This window comes from Balaenoptera musculus, chromosome 19 (assembly GCF_009873245.2).
Source record: "Balaenoptera musculus isolate JJ_BM4_2016_0621 chromosome 19, mBalMus1.pri.v3, whole genome shotgun sequence".
Classification (NCBI taxonomy): domain Eukaryota; kingdom Metazoa; phylum Chordata; class Mammalia; order Artiodactyla; family Balaenopteridae; genus Balaenoptera; species Balaenoptera musculus.
The window spans coordinates 4638147-4658214 of record NC_045803.1 but is presented as its reverse complement, the minus strand read 5'-3'; the positions used below and the strand labels follow the sequence as shown (position 1 = coordinate 4658214).

Genomic DNA, 20068 nt, shown 5'->3' with positions numbered 1-20068 from the left:
CCAACCCCCTACCACCCCTCCCATCTGACAGTCATCAATCTATTCTATGTATCTGTAAATTTTGTTTTATTTTGTGTTTTAGGTTCCATATATTAGTGAAATCAGGAAGTATTTATCTTTCTCTGCCTTACTTCACTTAAACTAATAACCCTAAGAACCATCTATGTTGTTACAAATGGCAACATTTTATTCTTTTTTATGGCTGAATAGTATTCCATTGTATGTATGTATATATGTGTATGTACATATTCACACACACATATAAATCTTATATATATATCACATCTTTATCAATTCTTCTATCAGTGGATGCTTAGGTTGTTTCCATATCTCAACTATTGTGAATAATGCTGTAATGAAACTAGGGGTACCTATACATTTTCCAATTAGTGTTTTCTTTTTTCTTTATTTTTTTCAGGTAAATACCCAAAAGTAGAATTGCAGGATTGTATGGTAGTTCTATTTTTAATTTTTCAAGGGATTTCCATACTGTTTTCCATAGTGGCTGCACCACTTTACATTCCCACCAGCAGTGCACTAGGATTCCCTTTTATCCACATTCTCGTCAAGACTTGTGATTTCTTGTGCTTTTGTTAATAGCCATTCTGACAGATATGGGGTGATATCTCATTGTGGTTTTGATTTGCATGTCCCTAATTATTAGTGCATCTTTTCATGTGCCTGTTGGCTATCTGTATGGCCATCTATTTTGGAAAAAATAACTTGTATTTAGATCTTCTGCCCATTTTTTAGCAGGATAGCTTGCTTTTTCCTTAGTGAGCTGTATGAGTTTTTATATATTTTGGATATTAACCCCTTCTCTGTATATGATCTGCAACTATCTTCTATCATTCATTAGGTTGCCTTTTTGTTTTGTTGATGTTTTCTTTGTTGTGCATAAGCTTTTTAATATGATATTCTCCCATTTGTTTATTTTTGCTTTTGTTGCTTTTGTTGTCAGATTCAAAAAGTCATCTACAAGATATATGTCAAGGAACTTGCCACATCTATGTTTTCTTCTAAGAGTTTTATGGTTTTACATCTTTCATTTAAGTCTAACCCATTTTATTTTTTTATATGGTGTAAGATAGTGGTCCAGTTTCATTCTTTTGCATGTGGCTGCCCAGTTTTCCCAACAACATTTATTAAAGAGATTATTATATTTTCCCATTGTATATTCTTGGTTCCTTTGTCATAAATTAATCAACCATATATGCTTAGGTTTATTTCTATGCTCTCTATTCTTTCCATTGATCTATGTGTTTGTCTTTATGCCAAAACCATACTGTTTTTATGATCATAGCTTTGTAATAGAGTTTGAAATCATAAAGCATGAAGCCTCAAGTTTTTTCCTTCTTTTTCATGATTGCTTTTGCTATTTGGAATCTTCTGTGGTTCCATGCAAATTTTAGAATTTTTTGTCCTATTGCTGTGAAAAATGCTATTGAGATTTTGATAGGGATTGCATTGAACCTCTTTATTGTTTTAGGCAGTGTGGACATTTTAACAGTGTTAATTCTTTTAATTCATGAGCAAAGATTATCTAAACATCTATTTGTGTTGTCTTCAATTTCTTAATGTCTTGTATTTTTCAGTACACAGGACTTTCATTCTCTCAGTTAAATTTATTCCTAGGTATATTTTTCATGCAATTGTAAATGGAATTATTTTCTTTATTTCTTTCAGATATTTTGTTGTTAGTGTATAGAAATGCAGCTGATTTTTGTATGTTGATTCTGTATCCTGCAACTTTAATGAATTCATTTATTAGTTCTACCATTTTGGGGGCCAGTCATATATAAGATCATGTTTTCTGAAAACAGAGAATGCTTTACTTCTTCCTTTTCATTTTGGATGTCTTTGTGTGTGTGTGTGTGTCAGATTGCTCTGGTTAGGACTTCCAGTAGTGCCTCTAATAAGAGCAGTGAGTGTGGATATCCTTGTCTGGTTCCTGAGTTTAAAGGAAAAACTTTCAGTTTTTAACCATTGGGTACAAGGTTAGCTGTGGGTGTGTGTTATATGGCCTTATTTTGAGGTATGCTCCTTCTGTTCCCAATTTATTGAGAGCTTTTGTCATAAAAGGGTATTGAATTTTGTCAACTGCTTTTTCTGCATCTATTGTATATTTATTCTTCATTCTATTAACATTGTGTATCACATTTATTGATATATATGTCACTATATCTATATACACACATATATATGTATATATGTGTGTGTGTGTGTGTGTGTGTATATATATATATATATATATATATATATATATATATATATAGTGACATCCTTCCATCCCAGGCATGAATTCCACTTAATCATGGTGTATGATCTTTTTAATTTGCTGTTGGATTCGGTTAGACATTTGCTGAGAATTTTTGCATTTATATTCATTAGGCATATCAGCCTATAGATTTTCTTGTAGTTTTCCTAATCTGGCTTTGGTGTCAGAGTAATGCTGTCCTCCTAAAACTTGCTTGGGCATGTTCCCTTATCCTCAGTTTTTTTTGTAAGAGATTCAGAATGATTGGTCTTAGTTATTTTTTTAATATTTGGTAGAATTCACTAGTGAAACCATCTGGTCTTGCGCTTTTCTTTGTTGGGAGGTTTGTGTTTATTATTTTAATGTCCTGATTAATTATTGGTCTGTCAGACTTTCTATTTATGATTCAGTCTTGGTAGGCTTCATGTTTCTGGGAATTTATTTATTATAATTTATCTAATTTGTTGATGTGTAATTTGTTAATAATATACTCTTATGGCCCTTTGTATTTCTTTGATGTCTCATCTTTCATTTATCAGATTATTTTCACTTCTCTTTCTTTTTTCCTTGGTTAATCTAGCTAAAGATTTGTCAATTTGCTTTATTTTTTTTAAAACACCAGCTCTTAGCATGATTTATTTCTCTTTTTTTCTAGTCTCTTTATCCATCATTTATCCTCTCATCTTTGCTGTTTCCTTTATTCTTCTAATTTTATGCATAATTTTTTCTACTTCCTTGATGTATAAAGTTTGAAAACTGTTTCACTTTTTTATGTAAGGATAAGAACTACTTTTGATGTATCCCCTAAATTGTGGTATTCTGTATATTTTTTTTTCTGTTTTTCTCAAGATACTGTCTAATTTCTCCTTTAATTTCTACTTTGACCCATTGGTTATTCCAGAGTGTGGTTCTTTTTGTTTGTTTGTTTGTTTTGAGTGTGTTATTTCCATGTATTTGTAAATTTTTTCCTGTTGATTTCTAGTTCCATATTATTGTGGTTGGAAAGCTATGAGATATGATTTTAATCTTAAATGTGTTAAGATTAGCTTTGTGGCCCAGGAATGATATACCCTGGAGAATGTTTTATGTGACCTGAGAAGAATGTGTTTTCTGGTGTTCTTGGATGGAAAGTTCTGTATATATCTCTTAGATTTACTTTTCTAAAGTGTTACACAGATCAAGCTTCTCTCATTAAATTTCTGTCTGGATGATCTATCCATGTTTAAAAGTGGGGTATTGAAATACCCTACTATTACTTTTTCTCCCTATGGTTTTGTTAATATTTGCTTTAAATATTTACATGTTCCAGTGTTGGGTGCATATATATTTATACTTGTAATACTCTCTTGATAATTTGACCCCTTTTTCACTGTATAGTAACATTCTTTGTCTCCTGTGACAGATTTTGATTGAAAATATATATTATCTGAAATAAATATAGTTATTCCTTCTCTCTTTTGATTGCTGTTTGCATGGACTATCTTTTTCCATCCTCTCACTTTAACCTATATATGTCTTTAAAGTTAAAGTGAGTCTCTCTTATACAGCATATTTTAGGTTCTTTTTAAAAATTAATTCAACTACTTTATGTCATTTAACTGGAGAATTTAGTCCATTAATGTTTAAATTAATTGTTGATAGGATTTATGATAACCCATTCATTTTTTTCTGTGTTGTTGTTGTAGTTCCATTGTAAATTTATTTTTTGATGTAGTATGAAATCTTTATCTTTTGTGTAACCACAATAGGTTTTTTCCTTTGTAGTTTCCATGAAGCTAACATAAAATATCTTGTATGTAAAATATATTTAATAACTAATCTTTAATTTTACAAAATAACTCATATATACTTTACATATATATTTTCTCATTTTATGTAAACAATAAATTACCCCCAGAAACACATTTATGTGTATACACACACACACATATATAGAAATATACACATATTTATACATATACATTTTATAGACACATATGTGTATTGGTATATTTTTTCTCTCATGTAAGATTTATTATTCTATTTAAGGAAATAGTTTGATTTTCCTTTTCTTCAAATTTGTATCATCTATCTAAGGAGTTCCTGATAATTTTATTCATATAGGATTTTCACATGTATGCTGTTAGATTTATTTTTATTTTATTTTATACTATTAAAATTGCAGCCTCCCTTTTAATATACTTTGTAACTGCTTGGAATGTATATATATAAACTGTGTACTATATGCTTATGTTATAGCCTTTACAATATTTTATTGTCTTATTTTCTGTAACAATTCTCCATTGATTCTTTGCACTTACTAGGTATATATCCATATGATCTGCAAATGGAGATAATTTTAATCCTTCCTTTCCAATGGTAATCTTTTTACTAATACCTCAAACTGTTAAGTAAGTTAGGTGTTCATGTCTCCTAGTGATCTTTCTGATGATTAGAGGAAATTAATCTATTACTTCTCTATAGGTGAACTAGTGTCAGGGGTATGTGACATTTCTTTGAGTACATATGCATTAATATCTTCTTTATTTTTATAATTATTACCTGTAGCATTCTTCCATGCTACTTTGTTTTCATCTATCAAATTGATCACATGTCTTTCCTAAATTTATAAACTGATTAGTTATATTTCCCAACAACCAAAACATTAGAGTCCTGGTATAGGATTCACTTAATTTTGCTATAAAGTACTTTCCTAAGTGAGTTTGACTAAGGTATTATTTATTTTTTCTTTAAGATTTATTGAGATATAATAGACACCCAGCACTGTATAAGTTTAAGACGTACAGCATAATGATTTGACTACCATACATTATGAAACAATTATCACAATCGGTGTAGTGAACATTCATCTCATAGAGATACAAAATTAAATAGCAAAGAAATTTTGTCATAACTCTTAGGACGTACTCTCTTAACAACTTTCATATAACAGAGAGCAACAGAGAGCAACTTCCACATATAACACAAAGCAGTATTAATTATATTTATCATATTGTATATTAAATCCCTAGTACTTATTTATCTTATAACTGGAAACTTGTAGCCTGTGGCTGCCTTCATCCAATTCCCCCTGCTACCTCACCCTGACTCTGGTAACCACAAATCGGATCTCTTTTTCTGTGAGTTTTTTTTGAAGTATAATTGACCAACAACACTGGTAGTTCCAGTTGCCTGATGTAATGATTTGATATATCTATACATTTCAAAATGATCAGCACAGGAAGTCTATTTATGATATGTCCCCATACAAATTCTAGTATAGTAACTGGGGACAATCACCAGTCAATTCTATTATAGTAAGTGACTACATATCCAAAATTGTACACCATCTCATACCGTGACTGGTTTCTTTTGCATCTGGAAGTTTGTACCTCTTGATCTCCCTCACCTATTTCTTTCCTCCTCCCACTCTCCTCGGACAACCACCTGTTTTTTCTCTGTATTTACAAATCTGTTTGGTTTTGTTGTTGCTGTTGTTACGTGTTCATTTGTTTTCATTTCAGATTACATAAATAATTGAAATGATACAGTACTTTTCTTAGTCTGACTTATTTCATTTAGCATAATACCCTCTAGGTCTATTCATGTTGTCTCAAATGGCAAGATTTCATTATTTTCTATGGCTGAGTAATATTCCACTTTGTGTGTATATAGCATGTATGTATTATATATACAGTATATATTGTATATATTATATATATTATGTATATATGGTGTATGTATACGTGTGTGTGTATATATATACACCCACATATATATACTACTTCTTCTTTACATATTAATTGATTGATGGACATTTGGGTTGCTTCCATATCTTGGCTATTGTAAATAATGCTGCAGTGATTATATATATCTTTTCTAATTATTAATTATTTATATTTTTTCTTCAGATAAATACCCCAAAGTGAAATTGCTGGAACATAGGGTGGAGCTACTTTTAATTGTTTTGACAAATCCCCACACTTTTTCCATAGTGGCTGCACCAATTTACTTCCCTCCAAAGTGCACAGTGGTTACCTTTTTCCCACATCATTGTCAACATTTGGATTTCTTTTAGTTTTATTCTTGTCTAATTGTTATGACTAGGACTTCCAATACTTGTTGATAAAAGTGGCAAGCATAGGTATCCTTCTCTTGTTCCTGATCTGAGAGAAAATGCTTTCAGCTTTTCACTGTTGAGTATAATATTAGTTGTGAATTTATCATATGTGGCCTTTATTAATTTATGTTGCCTCTTTACCCATACTGTTGACAATTTTTATCATAAATCAATGTTGAATTTTTTCAAAAGCTTTTTCTGCATTTATTGAGTTGATCATATGATTTTTATTTTTCAGTTCATTAATAAGGTAGATCATATAAGTTTGAACATATTTGCATCTATGTTCATCAGTGATATTGGCCTGTAGTTTACTTTTATGTGATATCTTTGTCATTTTGGTATCAAGGTGATGGTGGCCTTGAGGAATGATTTCAGAAGCATTCCTTCCTCTCCAATATTTTGAAATAGCTTGAGAAGTATAGGATTAAAATGCTCTAAATGTTTGGTAGAATTTACCTACGAAGTTGTTTGGACCTGGACTTTTGTTTGCTGGGCTTATTTAAATTATTATTACTTATTCAGTTACATTACTGGTAATTGGTCTGTTCATATTTTCTACTCTTTCCTGATTCAGTCTTGGGAGATTTTATATTTATAGGAATTTGCCCAGTTTTCCTAAGTTGTCCATTTTATTGGAGTATAAAATGTTCATGATAATCTCTTATAATCCTTCCTATTTCAATGGTATTATTTGAGACTTTTCCTTTTTCTTTTCCAATTTTTTGGAATTGATTCATCTCTCTTTTTTTCTTGATGAGTCTAAAGTTTATCAATTTTATCTTTTAAAAAAACCAGGTCTTTGTTCGTTGATCTTTTCTATTGTTCTCTTACTCCTTCTTTCTGATCTGATCTTTATGATTTCTTTTCTTCTACTAACGTTAGGTTTTGTTTGTTCTTGTTTCCCTAGTAAATTAAGGTATAAGGTTAGGTATCACACTTCCTGACTTCAGATTATACACAATGCTACAGTAATCAAAAGAGAATTGTATTGCCACAAAAAACAGAAACATAGAAGAATGGAAGAGAATGGATAGTCCAGAAGGAACCCACACAATTATGGTCAATAAATCTACTACAAAGGAGGTACAAATATACAATGGAGAAAAGACATTCTCTTCAATAAGTGGTGCTGGGAAACCGGAGACCTACAGGTAAAATAATGAGATTAGAACAGTTCCTCATGCTGTACACAAAGACAAACTCAAAATGGATTAAGGACCTAAATGAAATACCCCAAAATCCAAAACTCATATAATATACTCTAGGTCCATCCATGTTGTTGCACATGGCTGAGTAATTTTTATATTTTATGGCTGGGTAATATCCCATTATATATATGTGTGTGTGTGTGTGTGTGTGTGTGAGATATATATATACATATATATGTGTGTGTGTGAGATATATGTGTGTGATATATCACATCTTTTTAATCCATTCATCTGTTGATGGACATTTAGGTCTCTTCCATATCTTGGCAATTGTAAATAATGCTGCTATAAATATTGGGGTGCATGTATCTTTTCAAATTGGTGTTTTCACTTTCTCTGAGTATATACCCAGCAGTGGAATTGTTTCTTAATACAGTAGTTCTCCTTTTAGTTTTCTGACGACCTCCATAATATTTTCATAGTGGTTGTACCAATTTACAATCCCACTAACAATGTACTAGGGTTCCTAACATTTGTTGTCTGTAGACTTTTTATAAAATTAATTAATTAATTAATTTTTTGGCTGCTTTGGGTCTGCACTGCGTGCAGGCTTTCTCTAGTTGTGGCGAGTGAGGGCTACTCTTCATTGCGGTTCATGGGCTTCTAATTGCGGTGGCTTCTCTTGTTGCGGAGCACGGGCTCTAGGTGCATGGGCTTCAGTAGTTGTGGCATGCAGGCTCAGTAGTTGTGGCTCATGAGCTCTAGAGAGCAGGCTCAGTAGTTGTGCGGCACGGGCTTAGTTGCTCTGCGGCATGTGGGATCTCCCTGGACCAGAGCTCGAACCTGTGTCCCCTGCATTGGCAGACACATTCTTAACCACTGCACCATCAGGGAAGCCCTAGACTTTTTGATGAGAGCCATCTTGACAGATGTGAGGTGATGTCTCATTTTGGTTTTGATTTGCATTTATCCAATGATTAGTGATGGGTAGCATTTTTTCATGTGCCTGTTGGCTATCTGTATATCTTCTGTGGAAAAATGTCTATTAAGTGTTTCTCTCCATTTTTCATCCTTTTTTGTTTGTTTTTTGATACTGAGTGGATGACCTCTTTATATAATTTTGATATTGACCCCTTCTCCATCATATCCTTGGCATATATTTTCCTCCCATTCTGTAGGTTATCTTTTCATGTGTCTAACATTTCCTTTGCTCTGCAAAAGGTTTTAAATTTAATTAGGTCCCATTTGTGTATTTTTGCTTTTATGTCTTTTTCCCTTAGGAGACAGGTCCAAAAAAGAAAGTGTTCCCATTTATGCCAAAGAGTTTTCAGCCTATGTTCTCTCCTAGGAGTTTTAGGGTTTGAGGTATTCCATTTAGGTCCTTAATCCATTTTGAGTTTGTCTTTGTGTACAGTGTGAGGAAATGTTCTCATCTCATTATTTTACTTGTAACTCTCCAGTTTTCCAAACACCACTTATTGAAGAGACTGTCTTTTCTCCATTGTATATTCTTGACTCCTTTGTAGTAGATTTATTGACCATAAGTGTGCAGGTTCCTTTCTGAGCTCTTTATTCTATTCCATTGATTTCTGTGTCTGTTTTTGTGATTATTGTAGCTTTGTATTCAGGGAGTGTGGTATCATCCACCTTTGGTCTTTTTTCTCAGGATTGCTTAAGCAATGTGGGTATTTTGTGGTTCTCTACTACTTTTAGGATTATTTGTTCTGGTTCTGTGAAAAATGTCATGGGTATTTTAAAATTTTATTTATTTTATTTATTTATTTTGGGCTGTGTTGGGTCTTCGTTGCTGTGTGTGGGCTTTTCTCTAGTTGCAGTGAGCGGGGGCCACTCTTCGTTGTGGTGCATGGGCTTCTCATTGCAGTGGCTTCTCTTGTTGCAGAGCACAGGTTCTAGGCACACAGACTTCAGTAGTTGTGGCTCACAGGCCTAGTCGCTCCGTGGCATGTGGGATCTTCTGGGACCAGGGCTCGAACCTGTGTCCCCTGCATTGGCAGGCGGATTCTTAACCACTGTGCCATCAGGGAAGCCCTAATTTTTTTTTCTTTTTTTGCATGAATCATCATTCCCTTTACTAGATCTTTTTTTTTTTAACATCTTTATTGGAGTATAATTGCTTTACAATGGTGTGTTAGATTCTTCTTTATAACAAAGTGAATCAGCTATACATATACATATATCCCCATATCTCCTTCCTCTTGCGTCTCCCTCCCACCCTCCCTATCCCACCCCTCTAGGTGGTCACAAAGCACCGAGCTGATCTCCCTGTGCTATGTGGCTGCTTCCCACCAGCTATCTATTTTACATTTGGTAGTGTGTATATGTCCATGCCACTCTCTCACTTCATCCCCGTGTCCTCAAGTCCATTCTCTATGTCTGCATCTTTATTCCTGTCCTGCCCCTAGGTTCTTCAGAACCTTTTTTTTTTTAAGATTCCATATATATGTGTTAGCATATGGTATTTGTTTTTCTCTTTCTGACTTACTTCACTCTGTATGACAGACTCTAGGTCCATCCACCTCACCACAAATTACTCAATTTCATTTCATTTTATGGCTGAGTAATATTCCATTGTATATATGTCCCACATCTTCTTTACCCATTCATCTGTCAATGGACATTTAGGTTGCTTCCATGTCCTGGCTATTGTAAATAGAGCTGCAATAAACATTGTGGTACATGCCTCTTTTTGAATTATGGTTTTCTCAGGGTATATGCTCAGTAGTGGGATAGCTGGGTCATATGGTAGTTCTATTTTTAGTTTTTCGAGGAACCTCCATACTATTCTCCATAGTGGCTGTATCTATTTACATTCCCACCAACAGTGCAAGAGGGTTCCCTTTTCTCCACACCCTCTCCAGCATTTATTTTTTGTAGATTTTTTGATGATGGCCATTCTGACTGGTGTGAGGTGATATCTCCTTGTAGTTTTGATTTGCATTTCTCTAATGATTAGTGATGTTGAGCATCCTTTCATGTGTTTGTTGGCAATCTGTGTATCTTCTTTGGAGAAATGTCTATTTAGGTCTTTTGCCCATTTCTGGATTGGGTTGTTTTTTTGATATTGAGCTGCATGAACTGCTTGTATATTTTGGAGATTAATCCTTTGTCAGTTGCTTCATTTGCAAATATTTTCTCCCATTCTGAGGGTTGTCTTTTTGTCTTGTTTATGGTTTCCTTTGCTGTGCAAAAGCTTTTAAGTTTCATTAGGTCCCCTTTGTTTATTTTTGTTTTTATTTCCATTTCTCTAGGAGGTGGGTCAAAAAGGATCTTGCTGTGATTTATGTCATAGAGTGTTCTGCCTATGTTTACCTCTAAGAGTTTGATAGTGTCTGGCCTTACATTTAGGTCTTTAGTCCGTTTTGAGTGTATTTTTTTGTATGGTGTTAGGGAGTGTTCTAATTTCATTCTTTTACATGTAGCTGTCCAAAAAATATGGAATGCTTCACAAATTTGCATGTCATCCTTGTGCAAGGGCCATACTAATCTTCTCTGTATCTTTCCTATTTTAGTATATGTGCTGCCGAAGTGAGCACTCATGGGTAATTTTGATAGGGAATGCTTTATATCTGTAGGTTACTTGGAGTAGTATGGCTGTTTTAAAAATATTAATTCTTCCAATCCGAAAGCACAAGGTATCTTTTCATTTATTTGTGTCATCTCCCATTTTTTTCATCAATGTCTTATAATTTTCAGTGCATAAATCTTTCACATCTGTGGATAAATTTATTCCTAGGTCTTTTATTACTTTAATACAATCATAATATTTTTTTCTTCATACCTTGAATAGTTTGTTATTGGTGCAGGAAAAAATAGCAGATTTCTGTATATTAATTGTATATACTTCCAATTTACTGAATTTATTCATGCTAATACTTTGTGGATGAAATCTTTAGGGTTTTCGCTATATGTCATGTTCAAACAGTGACAGTTTTAGTTCCTTTACAAACTAGATCCCCTTTTTAATTTTTATTTTTGTCTTTTTGCTGTGGCTAGGATTATTAATACTATGTTGAATAAAAGTGGTGAGAACAGTCATCCTTGTCTTGCTCCTGTTCTTAGGGGAAATGCTTTCAACTTTTCGTCATTGAGTATGATGTTAGCTGTGGTTTTCGTCATATATGCCCTTTATAAAGGTATGTTGCCTCTATACCAACTTTGTTGAGAGCTTTATCAGATTTTGAAGTTTGTTGAATTTTTGTCAAATGCTTTTGCTGGAGCTATGAAGATGATCATTTGATTTTATACTTTGTTATACTAATCTGGTGTGTCCCTTAATTGATTTGCATATATTGAATCATCCCTGCATTGCTGAGATAAATCCCACATGATCACGGGGTATGGTTTTTTTAATGTATTGTTGAATTCAGTTTGCTAATATTTTGCAGAGGATTTTTGCATATCTGTTCATCAGGAATAAGGCTTGTAACCTCCTTTTTTTGGTAGTATCTTTATCTGGTTTTCATCTATGGCTGATGCTGATCTCAGAAAGTTAGTTTGGAAACACTCTTTCTTCAATTATTTGGAATAGTTTGAGAAGGATAGATGTTAACTTTCATTTAAATATTTGGTAGAATTTATCAGTGAAGCTACCTGGTCCTGGGGTTTTATTTATTGGGAGTTTTTTGATTACCAATTTCATTACTAGTGTTTGATCTTTTAGGTTTTTTATTTATTCCTGATTCATTCTTAGAAGATTTATAATTCTAGGAATTTGTCCATTTCTTCTAGGTGTCCAACTCTTTAGTGTGTAATTGTTTGTAGAAATGTCTTATGCTACTTTGCATTTCTATGGTGTCTCTCTTTCATTTCTAATTTATTTGGGCCTTCTCTTTCTTCAAAAAAATACTACTTGTGTCTTTTATTCTTTACAGAAGCTTAATAAGTGTTCGATCTACTCCCCTTACAAAATGTATACCTTTTTCCAGTGAGATTTTTACTTTTGTGTGTTTTCTTGTTGCTAATTAGTGATACTTCTTTTAAGCTTAAATAAATTCCTTTAACATTTCTTATAAGGATGCTTTCTTAGTGATGAACTCATTTAGCTTTTGCTAGCCTGGAAATGCTTGATCTCTCCTTTGATTCTGCATTATAATCTTGCTGGTACAGTATCCTTGCTGTGGCTTTTTTCCTTTTAGACCATTGAATATATTGTCATTCCTTTCTGGTATGTGAAGTCTGCTGAAAAGTCAGCTGATAGTCTTATAAAAATACCTTGCACATAACCAGTTACTTTTTTTTTCTTTAACATTTTTTCGATGTGGACCATTTTTAAAGTCTTTCTTGAATTTGTTAGAATATTGCTTCTATTTTATGTTTTGGTTTTTGGCCTCAAGGCATGTGGGATCTTAGCTCTCTGACCAGGGATCGAACCCGCACCCTCTGCATTGGAAGGTGAAATCTTAACCACTGGACTGCCAGGGAAGTCCCTAACCAGTTACTTTTATTTCATTGCTTCTACGATCCCTCTTTGTCTTTAATTTTTGATGCTTTAATTATAATATGTCTTGGTGTGGATCTGTTTGTCTTCATCTTCTTTGGGACTCTCTGTGTTTCCTGGGACTTGATGTCTGTTTCCTTTCCCAGGTGAGGAAAATTGTCAGTTGTTGTATCCTCTCATACACATCTGCCCCTTACTCTCTTTCTCCTCTTTCTGGGACCCCTATAATGCTAGTGTTAGTATTCTTGATGTTTTCCAAGAGGTCTCTTTACCTATCATCTTAATTTTTTTTTCTTCTTTCTATTCAATTTTGGTGATTTTCACTACTCTGTCCTCCAGATGACTAATCTGTTCTTCTGTATCATATAATCTAATGTTGCTTCCCTGTAGTGTGTGTGTGTGTGTGTTTTAGTCTCAGTTATTGTATTTTTCAGTTCTTTGGTTCTTTTTTACATTATATTGTGCTTTGTTGAAGTTCTCACTGTGTCCTCCTGACATGGGTGAGCATCTTGATAATCATTACCTTGAACACTTTTTTTTTCAGGTAGGATGCTTATCCCTGTTTTGTCTACTTCTTTTTCTGATATTGTGTCTAGTTACTTCATTTGTAATATAGTCTTCTATTTCCTTATGTTTTCTGATTCTCTGTGCATTTGTATTGATTAGGTTCGCCTTGTTACATTTTCAGTCTTGGAGAAGTGACCTTATATAGGAGATGGCCAACAGGGCCCAGCAGCACATTCTCCTCTGGGCAGCACAGCCAGATGCTGCAGGGGTGTCCCCTATGTGGGCTGCATGCATCTTTCTGCTGTAGAAGGGCCAACTACTGTGGACAAGCTGGTAGGCTGTATTGGACCCTGGTCTAAATGTCTGTGAGGACCTGCATTATGTGATTGCTCTAGGTGTGCTCATAGGCAAGGCAGCCCTCCATTATGGGTCTGCTCCAGGTGCACACATGGGTAGGGAAGGCCCCCAGTGTGTTTGCTTGTGAGGCCTTGTTGGACAGAAGTGCTGTAGACATGGTGGTAAATGGGGCAGGCCCCTGACACTAATCAAATGGAGGGAAGATTCTAAAATGTTGCCTGTGAGTGTCTCAGTCCCTAGCAGGAGTCCAAGCTGCCTCATGCCTTCTGAGATTAGCAAGTAGGTGTGACCCAGATGTCTTTCAAAATACTGGCTCTGCACCGAGATGAGAAGATGTGAGGTTTGGTATGTGCCCTTTAGGAGCGGAATCTCAGTTTCCTTTAGCCTCCAGCTCTCCTGAAAGTAATCCCTGCAGGTTTTCAAAGCCAGACCTGCTGAGTTCTTTCCTTCCCAATGCAGGAACTCTGGGCTGGGCAGCCTGATGTAGGGCTCAGACCCTTCCCTCCTTGGGGAGGACCTATGCAGTTGTGGTGTCTGTAAATCGCGGGGCAGAGTGCTGGAGGTGTGGGTTCTAACTAGACTGTGTTTCTAATCCTCTGACCTGCCTTGTGGTTTCTCCTTCTTTATAGCTTGAGTTGTGGAAAATTTTCTCTGCTAGTCTTCAGAGCATTCGCCAAGATAATTTCTCTGTAATTTTGGTGTGCCCATGGGAGGAGGTGAGCTCAGGATCTTCCTTACTCCATCGTCTGGCTCCCCTCTCCCCTTTTAAAAAATATATGCAGGGCTTCCCTGGTGGTGCAGTGGTTAAGAATCCGCCTGCCAATGCAGGGGACACGGGTTCGAGCCCTGGTCTGGGAAGATCCCACATGCCGCAGAGCAACTAAGCCTGCGAGCCACAACTACTGAAGCCTGTGCACCTAGAGCCCGTGCTCCGCAACAAGAGAATCCACCGCAATGAGAAGCCTGTGCACTGCAATGAAGAGTAACCCCCACTCTCCGCAACTAGAGGAAGACCATGCACAGCAATGAAGACCCAACGCAGCCAAAAAAAAAAAAATTGTATATATATATATATATATATATATACACATACACACACACACACACACACACACATATATATGCATCTCTCACTGTAAACACATCTCTCTGAATTGTATTTACTGTATTCCATACGTTTAAGTACTTTGTGTTTCCACATTTGTTTGCTTTAAGATATTGTTTGGGGCTTCCCTGGTGGCGCAGTGTTTAAGAACCTGTCTGCCAATTCAGGGGACACGGGTTCGAGTCCTGGTCTGAGAAGAACCCACATGCCATGGAGCAACTAAGCCCGTGCACCACAACTACTGAGCCTGTGTGCCACAACTACTGAAGCCCGTGCACCTAGAGCCCGTGCTCCGCAGCAGAAGAAGCCACCACAATGAGAAGCCTGTGCACCTCAACAAAGAGTAGCCCCTGCTTGCTGCAACTAGAGAAAGCCCACACACAGCAACGAAGACCCAACTCAGCCAAAAATAAATAAATAAAATTAATTTACTTTAAAAAAAAGATAATGTTTGATTTCCCTTTTGATTTATTCTTATTTATTTATGGCTGTGTTGGGTCTTCGTTTCTGTGCGAGGGCTTTCTCTAGTTGTGGCAAGTGGGGGCCGCTCTTCATCGTGGTGCGCGGGCCTCTCACTATCGTGGCCTCTCTTGTTGCGGAGCACAGGCTCCAGAGGCGCAGGCTCAGTAATTGTGGCTCACGGGCCTAGTTGCTCCGTGGCATGTGGGATCTTCCCAGACCAGGGCTCGAACCCGTGTCCCCTGCATTGGCAGGCAGATTCTCAACCACTGTGCCACCAGGGAAGCCCTGATTTATTCTTGTATGCATTGGTTGTTCAAGAGCTTGTTGTTCAATTTCTAAGTAAGTGCTCTTGAATATTCAGTTATTCTTCCTAATACTGAATTTCAGTTTCATACCATTGTGGTTGGAAAAGATAGTTGATATGAATTTAATCTTCTTGGATTTTTGAAGCCTTGTTTTGTGGCTTAAGATATGATCTATCCTAGGAAATGTTCTATGTGCACTTAAGAATAATAGACATTTTGCTGCTGTTGAATGGAATGTACTATATATGTCTGTTAAGTTCACTTGATAGTGTGTGTAATGTGAAGTCCAAAGTTTCCTGATTGATATTCTGTCTGGATGATCTATACAATATTGAAAGTTGGGTATTGAAGTTTCTTACCATTATTTTATTTCTGCACATTTCCCCTTCATATCTGTTAATATTTTCTTTCTATGTTTAAAGGCTCCAATGCTGGATACATACTTATTTATAATTGTCAGAATTTCTTGATGCATTAATCCCTTTATCAGTATATAATAACTTATGATTCTTTGAGAGAGGTTTGACTTAAAGTCTATTTTGCCTGATATTACATTAGTCAGGTAAATATCATTTGCATGGAATATCTTTTTCCCAATCTTTCAATTTTATTCTATCTATGGCCTTAAAGTTAACACAGATCTCTTGCACACAGTATATAATTGATCTTGTTTTAAAAAAATCCATTCAGCCACCGTAGGGATTTTTTAAATTGAAGTATAGTTGATATATTATAGTATAGTTGATATATATTAGTTTCAGGGGTACAACATAGTGGTTTAACATTTTTATTGATTATACTCCATTTAAAATTATTATAAAATAATGACTATTTCCCTATGTTGTACAGTACATCCTTGTTTGTTTATATATAAGGATATTGGATTAAGACAAAGAAGCTACTATCTCTCCCTTCCCCCTTTGCTCTCCCCACTAGTAACCACTAATTTTTTCCCGTGAGTCAATTTCTATTTTGTTATATACATTCCTTTAATTTTTTAGATTCCACATGTCACAACATAGAGTATTTGTCTTTGACTATTTCACTAATTTAATACACTCTACACCCATCCATGTTGTTACATGTGGCAGAATTTTTATTTTTTTAAGGCTGAGTAATATGTATATCTATCTATACACACACAAACCCACACACATATATATATATATGTCACAGCTTCTTTATCCATTCATCTGTTGATGGACATTTATTTTGCTCCCATATCTTAGCCATTGGAAATAATGCTGCTATAAATATTGGGATGCATGCATATTTTCAGATTGGTATTTTCACTTTCTTTGCATATATACCCAGCAGTGGAATGTTTCTTAATACAGTAGCTTTCCTTTTAGTTTTTTGACGACCTCCATAGTGTTTTCATTGTGGTTGTACCAGTTTACAATCCCACCAACAGTCTACTAGGGTTCCCTTTTCTCACAATCCTCATTAACATTTGTTATCTGTAGACTTTTTGATGAGAGCCATTTTGATAGATGTGAGGTGATGTCTCATTCTGGTTTTGATTTGCATTTATCTAGTGATTAGTGATATTTAGCATTTTTTCATGTGCCTGTTGCCTATCTGTATATCTTCTGTGGAAAAATGTCTCTTAAGTGTTTCTCCTCATCTTTTCATCCTTTGTTTTTTGATATTGAGTGGATGAGCTCTTTATGTAATTTGGATATTAATCCCTTCTCCATCATATCCTTTGTGTATATTTTTCACCCTTTATCGTTCATTTTGTCTAATGTTTCCTGTGCTCTGAAAAAGATTTTAAATTTATTTAGGTTTATTTTTGTTTTTATGTCTTTTTAAACATCTTTATTGGAGTATAATTGCTTTACAATGGTGTGTTAGTTTCTGTGGTATCACAAAGTGAATCAGCTATACATATACATATATCCCCATATCCCCTCCCTCTAGGTGGTCATAAAGCGCCGAGCTGATCTCCCTGTGCTATGCAGCTGCTTCCCACTAGCTATCTGTTTTACATTTGGTAGTGTATATATGTCCATGCCACTCTCTCACTTCGTCCCAGCTTACCCTTCCCCGTGTCCTCAAGTCCATTCTCTACATCTGCATCTTTATTCCTGTCCCTAGGTTCTTCAGAACCATTTTTTTCTAGACTCCGTATATATGTGTTAGCATACGGTATTTGTTTTTCTCTTTCTGACTTACTTCACTCTGTATGACTGACTCTAGGTCTAGGTCCAATATACAATGGAATATTTATGTCTTTTTCCATTAGGAGACAGATCCAAAAAAGAAAGTGTTCCCATTTATTGCAAAAGAGCGTTCTACTTATGTTCTCTCCTAGGAGATTTGTTTGGGGTAATACATTTAGATCTATAATCCATTTTGTGTTTGTTTTTGTGTGCAGTGTCAGAAAATGTTCTAATCTCATTTTTTTAGCTATAGCTTTCCAGTTTGATCAGCATCAGTTATTGAAGGGACTGTCTTGTCTCCATTGCATATTCTCTCCTCCTTTGTAGTAGATTTATTGACCATAGGGATGTGGGTTCCTATCTAGGCTCTTTATTATATTTCATTGATCTATGTGTCTGTTTTCGTAGCAGTAATCAAAATAATATTGTACTGCCACAAAAACAGACATTGATGAAAGTAATGGAAGATGTCACAAATAAATAAACAATTCCATCCTCTTGGATTGGAATAACTAAGATTTTTCAGAGAGCCACATAATATTCCAAGCAACCTATAGACTTAAATTAATCCTCTCAAAATACCCAGGACATTTTCCACAGAACTAGAGCAAATAACCCTAAAATAAATATAAAACCAAAAATTACCCACATTGCTAAAGCAATCCTGAGAAAAAACACCAAAGCTGGAGATATCACACTTCCTGGCTACAAAACTAAAATAATCACAAAAGAAACACGTAGATCAATGAAATAGTATAGTGAGCCCAGAAAGGAACCCACACACCTATGGTCAACAAATCTACTACAAAGAAGCACAAATATACAATGGAGAAAAATAGTCGCTTTAATAAGTGGTGCCAGGAATACTGGAGCACTACAGATAAAATGATGTGATTAGAACATTTCCTCATACCATACACAAAAGCAAACTCAAAATGATTAGGGACCTAAATGGAATACCTCAAACCCTAAAACTCCTAGGAGAGAACATAGGCTGAATACTCTTTGTCACAAATGGGAACACTTTCTTTGGATTTGTCACCTAAGGGAAAAAGACATAAAAGGAAAAAGAAACAAATGAGACCTAATTAAAATCTTTTGCAGAGCAAAGGAAATGTTAGACAAATTGAAAAGATAGCCTACAGAATGGGAGAAAAATATACACAAAGGATATGATGGAGAAGGGATTAATATCTAAATTATATAAAGTGGTCATCCACTCAGTATCAAAAAACAAAAAATGATGAAAAATGGAGAGAAACCCTTAATAGACATTTTTCCACAGAAGATATACAGATAGCCAACAGGCAAATGAAAAAATGCTAAACATCACTAATCACTGGATAAATGCAAACCAAAACGACAATGAGACATGACCTCACATCTGTCAAAATGGTTCTCATCAAAAAGTCTAAAGATAACAAATGTTAGTGGGGATTGTGAGGAAAGGGGACCCTAGTACACTGTTGGTGAGATTGTAAATTGGTGCAACCACTATGAAAATATTACTGAGGTTGTCAAAAAACTAAAACGAGACCTACTGTATTAAGGAAAAATTCCATATTACTCAGCCATAAATAGAAAGGAAATTGAGTTATTTGTAGTGAGGTGGATGGACCTAGAGTCTGTCATACAGAGTGAAGTAAGTCAGAAAGAGAAAAACAAATACCATATGCTAACACATATACATGGAATCTAAAAAAAAAAAAAAAGGTTCTGATGAACCTAGGGGCAGAACAGGAATAAAGATGCAGATGTAAGGAATGGACTTGAGGACACCAGGAGGGAGAAGGGTAAGGGTAAGCTGGGACGAAGTGAGAGTAGCAATGACATATATACACTACCAAATGTAAAATAGATAGCCAGTGGGAAGCAGCCACACAGCACAGGGAGATCAGCTCAGTGCTTTGTGACCACCTAGAGGGGTGGGATAGGGAGAGTGGGAAGGAGACGCAAGAGGGAGGGGATATGAGGATATATGTATACATATAACTGATTCACTTTGTTATACAGCAGAAACTAACACAACATTGTAAAGCAATTATACTCCAATAAAGATGTTAAAAAAAAAAGAAACAATTCCACTGGTGGGTATATACCCAAAGAAAGTGAAAACACCAATTTGAAAAGATACATGCACCCCAATATTTATAGCAACATTATTTCCAATGGCCAAGATATGGCAGCAAACTATCAACAGAT

At 35.2% G+C, this 20068-nt stretch overlaps 1 protein-coding gene and 1 non-coding gene across 1 annotated transcript; one reads left to right on the top strand and one right to left on the bottom strand.

The window, feature by feature from the left end:
* ZNF331 (zinc finger protein 331) overlaps window positions 1-20068 on the top strand; it is a 238732-nt gene that overhangs the window by 95966 nt on the left and 122698 nt on the right.
* On the bottom strand, window positions 10955-11061 carry LOC118885990. The gene has a single exon (XR_005017622.1). It is a non-coding gene; the product is annotated as a U6 spliceosomal RNA (small nuclear RNA).